Source organism: Triturus cristatus, chromosome 9, assembly GCF_964204655.1.
Source record: "Triturus cristatus chromosome 9, aTriCri1.1, whole genome shotgun sequence".
Lineage (NCBI taxonomy): Eukaryota > Metazoa > Chordata > Amphibia > Caudata > Salamandridae > Triturus > Triturus cristatus.
The window spans coordinates 18906499-18921282 of NC_140592.1; positions in this window are offsets into that span (position 1 = coordinate 18906499).

The following is a 14784-nucleotide window of genomic DNA, read 5'->3' on the forward strand; positions in this document are numbered from 1 at the left end:
GATGGCCTTGGGGTCATCAACACCATGTGTCTGTGGCCCTGCGCTCTCCGCAGCCTCCGGCCCAACTGCGGCCCACCAGGGCTCACACACCAAATCAAGTCCTGACCAGCCTGACGTCGCATCACCGCAGGAGGCACACGCCACCACCGCCAGGACCGACTCCAACCGCAAAATGCCTGTGTTGAAATGGTCGTACTGGCAGACTGATGGAGTTGCCTCCACATGTCGTGGATGCTATCTCCTGCCTGATCCCCTGCTCAGCACGCCAGGTGCCATTGACTCAGTGCAACACGAATCATCGTCCATTACTCTATTGGTTATGTACTGTGGTGGGTTCACGCAGCAATGTAACCTCAGGTGGTCTAGAACACCTGGGACGTCGATGAGGAAGATGATACAGGTGCGCCCGCCCCCCCCTCCCCCCCCACTGCAGCTGCATCATGTAGGTCCAGAAGGGACAGAATCCTAGACATTCTCTTCACATGAGCGCGCTCTGCTCTGGTGCCCCAGACTCAGCGCACTGCAACTCACGGACACTTCTGTTTGCTCATTGTGTGCCCTCAGGACTCGCTCAGGCTACCTCCATGATGCTCCGCAGTTGTCCCTGTAATGCTGGTGTTGTCTGTTTCTGTATTCATTGTGTTAACTGTTGTATTTGTTGCCAGCACCAACGACTCCCTGAGGGCTGGCTTGCACCCACCCCACACACAGCCAGCACAGGCGTCACTGTACATGTGGCCCTGCCAATAAAGGGGCCAGGCGCACATGCCCATAGCCAGTTCGACATATATCTGCGTGTGTCCCTGTGGTCTTGTTGCATGCATGAGGGCCCTGGGCCCTACGACATTACATTGTGCTGTGTACAGCGGACGCAGACATGTCACTGCAGGCAGCGGGTTAGAGCTTGGACATGTAGCTTTGTCGTCACCCACTCAATTCGTAAGGGAAGAAGACTGTGCCGTCGTACGCAGAGCCAACGTGGGTGTGTGACTGATATGTGCGTGCCCCTGGGCGTGGTTTTGTACTGGGAATGTGCATCTGCATGTGTCCCTATGGCAGTGTGGGTCTCCTTTGTGGGGTGTAGGTGTTCCCTGAAGGGTAATGGAAACTCACGTATGTGTTCTGTTACGCCTTCCATGGGTTCAGAACACACCCGTACCTGTTGGGCCACCTCCTTTTGGCGTTCTGACACCTGGCATTGGTGTGCCATGTGTGGGTCGGTGAAGTGTTGTGTGCCAGCCGTGCTTGCGGGTGCTTCATGCTGTGTGGTCTGTTGCAGGGGCTGGGTTCTCCTCTAAGTGGCTTGTCTGCCCTGGTCCTGGTGGTGGGTTGCGTGGAATGTCCATGGCCTGTTGTAGGGCGTCGGTGTCGAAGATGTGGTGGTCGTCTCCGGCATCACTGATGGGTTGTCTGGTGTGACCTGCTGGAGGTGTTGTTTGTCCCTCTGCAATGTGAAGGGGAGATGCATGTTGACATTGTGTTGACATTTATGTTGGCGCATTTTTCTTATGGACATGCAGACTATGTGACAATGTACATCATCACTGTTTGAGCGGGGCTGACAATTTGAGTTGGGACAGTGGACATTTGGACTACATGACTGATGTGAGGTTGTACCCGTACATATGCATCTCACAGTTCCCTGCTCTGTTTAATGTGATTGGCCTGTTTCTGCGCATGGGCGGACCCAGTTGTGTCCCATGTTCTGCAGTGTCGGTGTTGCACTTTGTGCCACATTGTCATGGGATGTGCTGGGATTGCTATGTGTGTGTGCTGCAGTGTGCCACGGGGATGGGGGACAGGTCCCTGGATATTGGTGGTTGTGCAGTGTGCTACACACTGTTGCGCATGTGTGGCATTGTGCCCATCTCCCCCCGTCCACCCAGTCCCTTTTAGATCCTCACCCTGTTGTTGTTGTGTGAGGTCCTATCGAGCTGTGTCCGTACTCCCAACTCCTTGTACCGTCTCCACACTGATGACTGGCCTCCATTTCCTCCAGCTCCTCCTGTGGCTCAGGACTCCCACCTCCTGTCGCCGTTGTTGCCTTACTGTTGGCAGCAGGTTTGTGCCTGGTTTAGGTTTCTACATCATGCCAGCGCCTCTTGGCCTCCTCCATTGGCCTCCTCGACACTCCATGTGCATTCAGGATAGTCTGCCTGTGGGTCAGTTGCTGGTGGTGTTCTGTCACCTCCGTGACGCTGGTCTTGTTTTCCTGTGGTCTGCACCCAGTCTTCCTCTCCCTCTTCTCCTTGGCCTTCCCCGACCCCATTGTTCCTTGCTGGTGGTCTGTGAGGGTTGTGGGGTTCACGTTGGCCTCTGCGCTGAGTCAGGGTGCATCCATGTTGCTACGTGTTTTGGCTTGTTTCTGGTGTGTTGTTTCTGTGGTTTTTATGGTGCATTTTCCTGCCAGACACGTTGGATTTACAGGCCTGTGGCTGGTTTTTGCTACTTTTTGTACAGTGATTGGCTTCATTGCATGATTTTTTGTGTTTGTGTTTTGCATTTTTGCGGCGTGGCGTTGCTTTTTGTGCGGCCATTTGATGCGTTATCTGGTGACTATTGCATGCTACTGCCGCTTTGTGAATACTTAGTTGGCACGGTGTAATTTTCCTGAGTTAGGCTGCGATGTTGAGAGTTGCGTTAGGCTACTCTTGAGGTAGTTTTCACACGTTCTTGTGAATATACCCCATTGTCTCTCGGAGGAGAATGCAACACTTTTTCTGCTTGAAAAATTATCCTGTGGTTGATATTCATAGGTGTGAAATCCATGTATTGTGAAGTTTTCAAATTTTGTGTACAAATTGTTGTACCTGTGTCTCATATAACATCAGCGACTCACAAACCGGCCTCCGTTACCACCACTAAATCGCAAATGGTAAATGCACAGGTAAAAATGTGCAAAACACACAGTAACAGTGTTAGTGGATGACAAGCCTCTTTTTTAGCTGATAAAATATACTGACTGAGGGTGAAAGGCCGAACGGAGTTGCATTTCTGCTTTTGGGATTTATTATTTCCAAATGTACAGGGTCTTTATAGGGGGGATGGGGAGGAGCGAAGGAGTGTAAATGCGGGTAATCTGTTAACACCGCCTGCTTTTCACTTTCACCTCCAGGTGGCGCAAGAGAGGACTTGTATCCTTTGACTGAAGGGAGGAAACGATGCTTTGCTACATATTGTTCAAAGTACGCAGCTCGAAGTCCAACTACAGCAGAAATGGCGCTAATCCCAGGGGATGGACTGGCCCAGATGACATTAGGAGCCGCAGCTCTGTGCCCAGGTGAGCAGGGGGGTTTGACCCCAGGGGTCTTGGCATTGGGCGTTCTTTCAATGCAATCTCTGTCATGTTATTTTCTGACCCATATCATTTCTCCCCTTATGTTAAGCACGTGGCCTCTCCACCATGGATTGGCTCTGGAGTGACCTGCTGGCCGTGGGAGAGTCTGCTCATGGCTGGCCCTTCCTGTGGTTGGTTCCTAGTGGGCATCAGGAATGTGTCTCACCGGACACTACATCAAGCGAGAAGCTTCAAATAAACCAATATGAGGAGCAGCCAGATGGGTTGAGCACTATTACGCAAACACCTAAAGAGCAACGCAGGCGTGCGACAATAGCACGTGACCACAATCAATCAATCAATTGATCAGGGATTTGTGAAGCGCACTACTCACCCATGAAAGACTCAAGGCACTGGGAGAGGGGTGTTTCGGGCAGCTCCGGTCATCCGAAGAGCCAGGTCTTGAGGCTCTTCCTGAAGGCGTGCAGTGTGGGGCTTCGTCTGATGCTGAGGGGGAGTTCGTTCCAGGTCTTGGCCGCGATGTAGGAGAAGGATCTCCCCTCTGTTCTGGCTCTGTGCAAGCTCGGCAGAGTGGAGGTTTCTCTTGGGGGCATAGAAGGAGACTCTTTCGTTGAGGAATTGGGGTCAGGTGTTGTGGAGGGCCTTGTAGGCGTGTGTGAGCACAGTGAGCACAGTGTTCTTACCGCCACTTCTGGGAGTCCAAGACTGAGGGGTAGATACCTTTCTATAAGAGAGAGAGGGGGAGAGGGAAGGAGAGAGCGAAAGAGTAAGTTAGAGGGAGAGAGGGAGAGAGAGAGAGAGGGGGAAGGAATAAGTGTGAAAGAGAGAGAAAGCATCAATGAGAGAAAGCATCGAGAGAGAGAAAGAGGGAGAAAGAGACAGAGAGAGAAAGGCGGAATCAGTGAGAGAGAGGGAAGCAAGAATCAGTGTGTGTCGTGTGAGAGAGAGAGAGGAGTACATGTGAGAGAGACTCTAAAATTCCAACCGCGACTTGCTCCATTGAAGTCTACTGGGATCCGCGGCTGTGTTCTCACACTGCATGCGTCCCCCGTGGGTCCTTTACTTACCTGCCTTGGGTGGATTAGTGAGGCTCCAGTGCTTCTGAAGGCCCTAGGCCTTGTCCCTTCTCAAATCGTTATTCTTAAGTCTCTTTTTTAGTATATGGTCTGGTACGCCCCTAGGGCCCCAGCCATATTTGTGCTTAACTTGTTGTGAAATGTTGATTTGTGCATATGTTCCTGACTTCTAATCTCATAAAGAGATTAGCAGAGAGTTGTTAGTAATAAATACATATATATTTTATATATATACCTGTGTGGTGTCCTTTCATTTAGTAATTCAAGAGATTATAAGGTAAAACAAGCTGCTTTACATTCCTTTAAAGACTTAGCCTGTAGGCTGCTCTCCATAGCTACCACTAGGATAGCTTTCTTAAAAAGGTTATCTTAAACCTATCTACCATAAGAGTCGAATTGTACTGGTGCAAGGTGGCCACTTTAACTAGTGACCAGCATATACCAGGCCAACTTCTCACAGGTTGTGAGAGAGAAAATGAATCGGTGTGTGAGAGAGAGTGAGAAAGAGTCAGTGAAAGAGAGAGAGGCGAGAGAGAGAGAGAGGAAGAATCAGAGAGAGAGAGAGAGGGAGAGACTGAGAAGGAATAAGTGAGAGAGACAGCCAGACAGAGAGAGAGGGGCAGTCAGACAGAGAGAGAGGGGCAGTCAGACAGAGAGAGAGGGGCAGCCAGACAGAGAGAGAGGGGCAGCCAGACAGAGAGAGAGGGGCAGCCAGACAGAGAGAGAGGGGCAGCCAGACAGAGAGAGAGGGGCAGCCAGACAGAGAGAGAGGGGCAGCCAGACAGAGAGAGAGGGGCAGCCAGACAGAGAGAGAGGGGCAGCCAGACAGAGAGAGAGGGGCAGCCAGACAGAGAGAGAGGGGCAGCCAGACAGAGAGAGAGGGGCAGTCAGACAGAGAGAGAGGGGCAGCCAGACAGAGAGAGAGGGGCAGTCAGACAGAGAGAGAGGGGCAGCCAGACAGAGAGAGAGGGGCAGTCAGACAGAGAGAGAGGGGCAGTCAGACAGAGAGAGAGGGGCAGCCAGACAGAGAGAGAGGGGCAGCCAGACAGAGAGAGAGGGGCAGCCAGACAGAGAGAGAGGGGCAGTCAGACAGAGAGAGATAAAGAGAGAGAACAAATAAGTGGCAGAGATGGGGGAGAGAGAGAGAAAAAGATTCCGTGAGAGAAAGAGATAGAATCAGTGAGAGAGAGGGAATAACAGAAAGGGGGAAATCATCAGTGTGAGAGAGAGAGAGAGAGAGAGAGAGAAGGAATCAGTGAGAGAGAAAGAACCAGATAAAGAGAGATGGTAGGAATCAGTGAGAAAAAGAGAGAGAGAAAGAATAATTGTGTGTGTGTGTGAGAGCGATGAGAGAGTGAGAAAAAGAGAGAGAGAGAGAGAAGAAGAAGGAGAGAGGAAGAGTGAGAGACAGAGGGACAGAGAGGAACAGACAGGGAGAAAGAGAGACAGAGAGGGAGAGAGACAGCAGAGAGTTAATACAAAGGATGAAAGAGAGAGAGAGAGAGAGACGGAGAGCAGAGAGAGATAGAGAGAGGTAGAGAGAGAGAGAGAGACAGGAATCCAAAGAAGGAGAGAGAGAGAGAAAGCAAGAGAGAAATACAAAGGAGGAGAGAGAGGGAGAATGAGAGAGAGAAAGAGAGAGAGAGAGATAAATACAAAGGGGGAGAGCAACATAGAGAGAGAGGGAGAGAGTACAGTGATAAATACAAAAGAGGAGAGAGAGAGAGAGAGATAGATAGAGGGAGAAAGAAGGAGAGAGAGACAGAGATAAAGAGTGAGGAAGAGAGAGAGAGGGAGAGAGAGAGAGAGAGAGAGAGAGAAACAGAGGGAGAGAGAGAGAATGAGAAAGAATAAGTGTGTGTGAGAGAGAGATGAGAGAGAAATAATTAGTGAGAGAACGAGGGGGTAGGGCTGGCAACCTCTAGAGGGAGGTGGATCACAGGTGTCTGATTGGTTGGTGGAAGGTCATTTGTTTGTTGATATATGTGCTCTCTATAGTGACAATGCCCTGAAACATTTTAACAACACGTCTGTAACGTGTGCTCTCTATAAACCACAATTTAACCACACATTTGTGATATGTACTCTCTGTAAATGACAATGCCCTGCAACACTTTACATTTGTAGCATGTAGGGCTTTAAGTGGGCCGGGTCCTGTCGGTGCTCAGCACCGGCAGTTCTCAAACAGACGGGTCGATATGGGGCTTTCACCGTCAGCATGACACGTATATGACCTTGACGAGGTACCACCCTTCCCCGGCCTTTGATGGAACCTCGAGGGGGCCGCTTTGTCATGTGTGCACCCACGACCACGAGCAGTGATCACTGTGAAGGCGCACATCACGAATCTGGCCACGAGCACACGCGCTGTATGCAACGCCGACGCAGGGATCAGCTGCTGAAGGCTGATGCCGCCGTTCATCTGATCAGACTGAAGGAGGGATGTGAAACGGAGGACACAGCATCCGTGAAAGCCTTTCTTTCCCCTCACTCACTGTGCCGGAGCGTTCACAGCAGCGGGTGCAAAGCTCGCTTGAGTGTTTTGAAATATTTGAAGCAAATTGCACCCTGTCATTGTGGCAAACTCTGGGCTCTAACGCCCAGCTTCACTGGAACACAGAGCAAGGAGACCATTCCCACCCTCGCTCTCACACTCTGCGGTCACCAAGCCTTGTGTCTCTGGCTGCCTTACACCCTGGGGGTCAAAGGCAACACCCCCTAGGCTTTAGCATGCAGAGTTTGGAAATAGGCAGCCGGTAGTAAATGACTCTGTCAGTTGTTTAAAAAAACATTCTTTTCCCTAAAAAATCATTTTAAGACTTCCTAATGCCACATCAAAATGTCTCTGCCAAAAATTAAATATATTGTTGCTTATGATTTTGTAAAAGAACTGTCTGTGAATCAGTGCAACACAAGAATCTAGTGCCCTCTATGAGGCCACACCCTTCGTTACAGAGGCCACGCCCCTTTACAGCAGCCCTACTTGTTTCATGGCCATGCCCGTTTTGAGACCCCCTGATTTTCTATCCCACTTGAAGCACAGGTACTGGCAGTATGTTCCTCTCTATAAATGACAAAGCCACGCCACAGTTGAACCACACACTTCTAGTATGTCTCTCTCTGTGACTGGCACTGGCCTACGCGGTTTAGCCACACGCTTGTACTGTGTCTCTCCCTCTATAAATGGCAACGCCCTACCACAGTTTGACCACATACTTGCAGTATGTCCCTCTCTCTATAAATGTTATTGGCCGGACAGAGTTTAATCACACACTTGCACTGTGTCTCTCTCTATGAATGGTAGTGGTCTACCGCGGTTGAACCACACACATGTACTGTGTCTCATTCTATGAATGACATTGGACTACCGCGGTTGAACCACTCAATTGTACTGTGTTTCTCTCTATAAATGGCCACGCCACGGTAGAACCACATACTTGTACTGAGTCTCGCTCTATAAATAGCAACGCTCTAACACAGTCTAGCCACACACTTGTAGTATGTCTGTCTATAAATGGCATTGGCCAGCCAGAGTTTAACCACACACTTGTACTGTGTCTCTCTCTATGAATGGCATTGGCCTACCACGATTTAACCACACACTTGTAGTATGTCTGTCTATAAATGGCATTGGCCAACCAGAGTTTAACCACATACTTGAACTGTGTCTCTCTCTCTCTATGAATGGCATTGGCCTACCGCGGTTTAACCACACCTTTGTAGTATGTCTTTCTCTGTGAATGGCAACGGCTTACTGCAGTTTAACCACACACTTGTAGTATGTCTTTCTCTGTGAATAGCATTGGCCTACCACGGTTGAACCACACACTTGTACTGAGTTTCTCTCTATAAATGGCAACGCTCTACCACAGCTTAGCCACACACTTGTAGTATGTCTCTCTCTATGAATAGCAGTGGCCTACCGCAGTTTAACCACACACTTGTACTATGTCTCTCTATAAATGGCAACACTGTACCTCCATTCAACCACACATTTATAGAATGTCTTTCTCTATAAATGGCATTGGCCTACCACAGTCTAACCACACACTTGTGGTATGTCTCTCTCTGTACATGGCAATGCTCTCCCACAGTTTAACCACATATTTGTGGTATGTCTCTCTCTGTGAAATGCATTGGCCTACCACAGTCTAACCACGCACTTGTAGTATGTCTCTCTCTATAAATGGCAACGCCCTACCACAGTTTAACCACATATCTGTGGTATGGCTCTCTCTGTAAATGGCATTGGCCTACCACAGTCTAACCACACACTTGTAGTATGTCTCGCTCTGTAAATGGCAACGCTCTTCCAAGTCTAACCACACATTTGTAGTATGTCTCTATGAATTGCATTGGCCTACCACAGTTCAATTACACACTTGTAGTATGTCTCGCTCTGTAAATGGCATTGGCCTACCACGATTTAACCACACACTTGTAGTATGTCTTTCTCGGTGAACGGCACTGGCCGACCAGAGTTTAACCACACACTTGTACTGTGTCTCTCTCTATAAATGGCAACGCTCTACCACAGTTTAGCTACACACTTCTAGTATGTCACTCTCTATAGATAGCAGTGGCTGGCTAGAATTTAAACACACATTTGTAGTATCTCTCTCTGTAAATGGCATTGGCTTACCACAGTCTAACCACACACATGTAGTATGTCTCTCTCTGTAAATGGCACCACTCTTCCAAGTCTAACCACATATTTGTTGTATTGCTCTCTCTGTCAATGGCAACGCTCTATCACAAATTAACCACACATTTGTAGTATGTCTCTCTCTGTAAATGGCAATGCTCTACCACAGGTTAACCGTACATGTGTACTGTGTCTCTCTATTTAAATGGCAACACACTACCACAGTTTAACCACATATGTGTAGTATGTCACTCTCTATGAATGGCATTGGCCTACCGTGATTAAACCACACACTTATACTATGTCTATCTCTATAAATGGCAACGCTGCACCACCATTCAAGCACACATTTATAGAATGTCTCTCTCTATTAATGGTATTGGTGTACCATGGTTTAACCACATATTTGTAGTTTGTCTATCTCTGTAAACGGCAACGCTCTACCACAGTATAACCGCATATTTGTAGTATGTCTCTCTATAAATGGCATTGGCCTGCCACAATTTAACCACACATTTGTAGTATTTCTCTGTCTGTAAATTGCATTGGCCTGCCACAGTCTAACCACACATTTGTAGTTTGTTTCTCTCTATAAATACCAATGCTCTACCACGGTTTGACCACGCATCTGTAGCGTGTTCCCTCTGTAAATGACAATGCTGTGCCACAATTTAACCACACATTTGTAGTATGTGCTCTCTGTAAGTCACAATGCCCTACAATAATTTAACCATACACCTGTAATGTGTGCTCTCTATTAGTAGCAATGCCCCACCACATTGTAACCAAACATTTGTAGTATGTGCTCCCTATTAACAACCATAGTATAACTATACATTTGTAATGTGTGCTCTCTATAAGTTACAATGCCCTGCCACAATTTAACAATACATCTGTAATGTGTGCTCTTTATAAACCACCAAAGTATACCCATATCATTGCAATGTGTGCTCTCTATAAGTGATAATGCCCTGACACACATTAACCATACATTTGTAGTATGTGCTCTCTATACACCACATTCTAACTATACATATGTGATGTGTGCTCTCTTTAAGTGTCAATGCCATGCTATAATTTAATCACACATTTGTGGTATGTGCTCTCTATCAGTGATAATGCCCTGACACACATTAACCATACATTTGTAGTATGTGCTCTCTATAAGTGACAATGCACTGCCACGATTTAACCACACATTTGTAATGTGTGCTCTCTATAAGTGACAATGCCCTGCCACAATTTAACAATACATCTGCAATGTGTGCTTTTTATAAACCACCCAATATAACCATATTTTTGTAATGTGTGCTCTCTATAAGTGATAATGCCCTGACACACATTAACCATACATCTGTAATGTGTGCTCTCTATTAGTGGCAATGCCCCACCACAATTTAGCCAAACATTTGTAGTATATGCTCTCCATAAGTGGCAATGCCATGCCACTATTTGACCACACATTTGTAGTATGTGCTCTCTATACACCACAAACTAACCATACATATGTGATGTGTGCTCTCTTTAAGTGTCAATGCCATGCCACAATTTAACCACACATCTGTGATGTGTGCTCTCTATAAGTGACAGTGCACGTCACAATTTAACCACACATTTGTAGTATGTGCTCTTTATAACTGACAGTACCCTGCCGCAATTTAACCACACATCTGTGATGTGTGCTTTCTGTAAATGACAATGCCCTGCTACACTTTAACCACACATCTGTGGTGTGTGCTCGCTATAACTGACAGTACCCTGCCACCATTCATCCCCAAATTTGTAGTATGTGGTCTCAATACACCACAATTTAGCCACACATTAGTAGTGTATGCTCTCTATGAGTGAGAATACCCTACTGCAATGTAACCCCATGTTTGCAATCTATTCTCCAAAGTTACACCACTGTAGTCCCCACTAGTGGAGCTGAACAGGTTTGGCTTGTTTGGTTTAGGTTGTTTTCGACATCTCGAAGCATACAACGAAGGAAGCGTATGGAAAAGGCAGCAATCCTCCACTCCACATGTAGTAGTAAATGGTGGCGTAGATACACAGCGAAACACCATGCCTTCTGCAAAGCATTGCCCAGAGCAGGTCTGCACAGGCGTGGCACTTGTGTGATTTAAATATTACATGCATGTGCCTGACAGCTGCTGCAGGTCTATGAGCTGCATTCTCTCTGCCCTCAGGTATGACAGCCAGTGTTAAATATTTCAGCACTGTGAATCTTGCCTATGGGAAGCATCCGGGTTTCCATCAAACAAGCAGTTTTCTTCAGTTCCTGATAGCAGGTAGCGGCACAGCAGAGGTGGTCTTTCACTACTGTGATATATAACGTTAGAAAATGTTCAGTGAAGAAAATAGCCACACCATCTCCCTATATATATATATATATATATATATGTATATATATATATATATATATATTCACTGAAAAAACCATAGGTTTCACACATGTTATAGTTAGCTGTACATTTTACTGATAAAAAAACAATGAAATTCCCCCGTTATAGTTACTGTAGGCAACTATAACTCACGCGACCGCAATCCTCTGCTGATGCTAATACTGTATTTAGACACTTATTTGCCCATGTCTTCTTCCATTAAATTTTAGCTATACATATATTACAAATATTTTTTTTTCATAAAGACACATATGTCATCAGCAGAGGATTACGGTCGCGTGAGTTATAGTTGCCTACAGTAACTATAACGGGGGAATTTCATTGGTTTTTTATCAGTAAAATGTACAGCTAACTATAACATGTGTGAAACCTATGGTTTTTTCAGTGAATTTGCAAGGTTTTTTAAATGCTAATTCCTAACTATAACGTGTGTGAAACCTATGGTTTTTTCAGTGAATTTGTACGGTTTTTTAAATGCTAAGTTACTTTGCGCCATTCGTGGCGTGCGCGCCCACTTAACGCAGTTCGTTCCATGCGCGCACGGTGCGCTTCGCGCACCGTGCGCGCACAGTGAGCACGCGGTGCGCTTTGCGCACCGCGCGCCCACTTTACGTAGTTAGTGCCGTGCACGCACGGTGGGCACGCGGTGCGCTACGCGCACCGCGTGCCCACGTTACGCTAGATGGGCCATATACGCACGATGCGCTTCGCGCACCGTGCGCACATGGAGGACATATTATGCGCTTCCTTGTGATAGGTAATCTGTTGAAATTTTTTTGGGAAATGCTGTGCTCTTATATGCCATGCACAAATGGTGGCCTTCGGCCACCATTTGCACACGGGGTGGAGAGAGTGTGGATTTTTTTAAAAAAAATTTTTTTACCATACGCGTACGGTAAGCGTACGGTAAGCGTAATCGGCGAAATTTTCGAAAAATAAAAAATTACCGTTTTTTGCCTTGGGGGATCTTTGAAGACTCAACTAACATGGTTATGTGCATGGGCGCTGTCTAAACAGCCCCTTTATATGTTTTTGGCATTTGTTTATCAGCTCCCCCCTCAGAGTGCGAGAGAGAAAATGGCGGCCGCCGCTTCCTGGTTTCGACCGCTTCGAATGTTTACTAAGATCTAAGGGCCAATCAGAATCGCGCTCGCGCACGCCACCGTACGCGTACGGTAAGCGCACCGTAAGCTGGCTCAGATATATATATTGATTTAAAGACTATTTTCTCAGAATCTACTGAACAGATTTACACCAAACCTACAAAAGGCACTTCCTTGACCTGAGGACTACCTCTCTGCCAAATTTCAAGTAATTCTGTTCAGCCGTTCGGGCTGTAGCTGTGTCTAAAGGTCCTATGGAAAAATGCATGGGAAAAACGCGTTTTGGGACCCCCTTTTATCTCAGCCCCTGCTTGACGAATCCCCCCGAGACTTTCAGGGTAGGAGCGGAGCGTAGCGCCCCACCTATTTTGAAAAATTCGCGAGGATTCGTCGACCGGCGCAAAAGTTATTCAAAATAGAATGTTGCGGATTTCCTATGGAAACGTGGTCCTAACTATAACTACCTACTGGCGACCGCCAGTAGGTAATATATATATATATATATATATATATATATATATATATATATATATATATATATATATATATATATATATGTATATATATATATATATACTTAAAAAAACAAATGTTACAGGGACGTTATAGTTAGGCTCAGATTTAACTCATACAAAGCCATAGAAATTCAGCAGTTATAGTTACCTCAGATAACCATAACTTACAGCCCTGCAATGCACTGCTTATGACCTCACATATCACATCACTCATAAGATGGTCAGTGACATCACTGATGACATCTCAAATGACTTCCCTGATGCCACAACAAGAACTGACATTTTCAAAGGAATACGAAAACTCAAATTAAAGAAATTCCATTTGCTTAACAAAAGACCTAAACAAACGATGCAGGAGGAGGATACAACCTTCTGCCAATCAATATCGCCTCCTCTTAACCTCACTGGAACTGACATCCCCATCCTGAGAGACCTGGAAGAATTATTCCAAGAAAATCTGGAAAATGATGCAGCCCTTGCTTCTATAGCCAGTGAAAATGATACCAGACTTAACAAAGTAACAGACGAGAGCATATTATTCAAACTTAAATCAACATTTACCCCGATAGCAATCAGAGATTCGATTGACATCTTCCACGAACAGGTCACGGCTGGAATAAAATCACTCAACTACAAAGTAAGAAATACAGCTAAAAATAAAAACAAGACATACAGTACCACCAACTCATGGAAAAATCCCAGGATAATCATAAGAAACGCTGACAAAGGGGGCCACCTTGTAATTTGGGGAAAGGCACAATATGTTGAAGAAGGCATGAGACAGCTATCAGACCGCAACTGTTATGGCAGAAGTGACAATTTATCCTTAAAGTCAACATATAACACATATTACACTAAACTCTTGGCCTGGAAAAGTGTGGGTTTAATATCCATGGATGAGTATAAATTCCTTAAAAATGACACTCCTACAACTCCAGTCATATACTTTATTCCCAAGTTGCACAAAGACCCAGTCAAACCCCCTGGCAGACCCATAATTTCTGCACGCAACAGCTTGACAGAAAGAACATCACAATATATTGTCTATTTTTTGCAGGAACACGTTCGAGGACTGCCTTCCTATCTTAAAGATACCAGTGATTTTCTTTGAAAAATTAAGGATTTTATCTGGCAAGAAGATTTTGTGTTAATGACAATGGACTTTAAAGCATTGTACACAAGCATTAATAATAAAAATGGACGAGGGCTGTCCAACATTACCTCAACAGATGACCCATAGAACAAGAACTAAGAACAAAAATGGGTGTGGCTCTAGTCAGCAAGGCTGAGCCTATATATCTGAAGAACGAAAAGAGATGCCAATGCTGACAGTTTGTTATGCTGCTTGACCGTAGAAGAAAAATAGAACGACTACGTCTTTACTAATTAATAGTATTTTATTAGAAATAATCTAATTTCTGACATACAAAGTGAATAGTTTTCTGAAAGTATATTGGTCTGGACAAACAATCAAACTTCAAATAATAAATAAAGAAGCGATATATCTCACGAAAAATGACAATTCATGAATTCACATCAATGGAATACACACTAAGGCTCTACTGCCCACATGGCAGAGAAACAATCCTAATAGTCAATCATACACCACTCCTCATTCACCCGGACAATCATACAGACAACTAAGATTTGGTTACAGTTAAAGATTCAGGGAGAAACCAAAGGGGTCTCCAAACAAAAACCTTTTTAGATAGTACTGCTAAGGGGGTGTAAAAAAGGGTTAT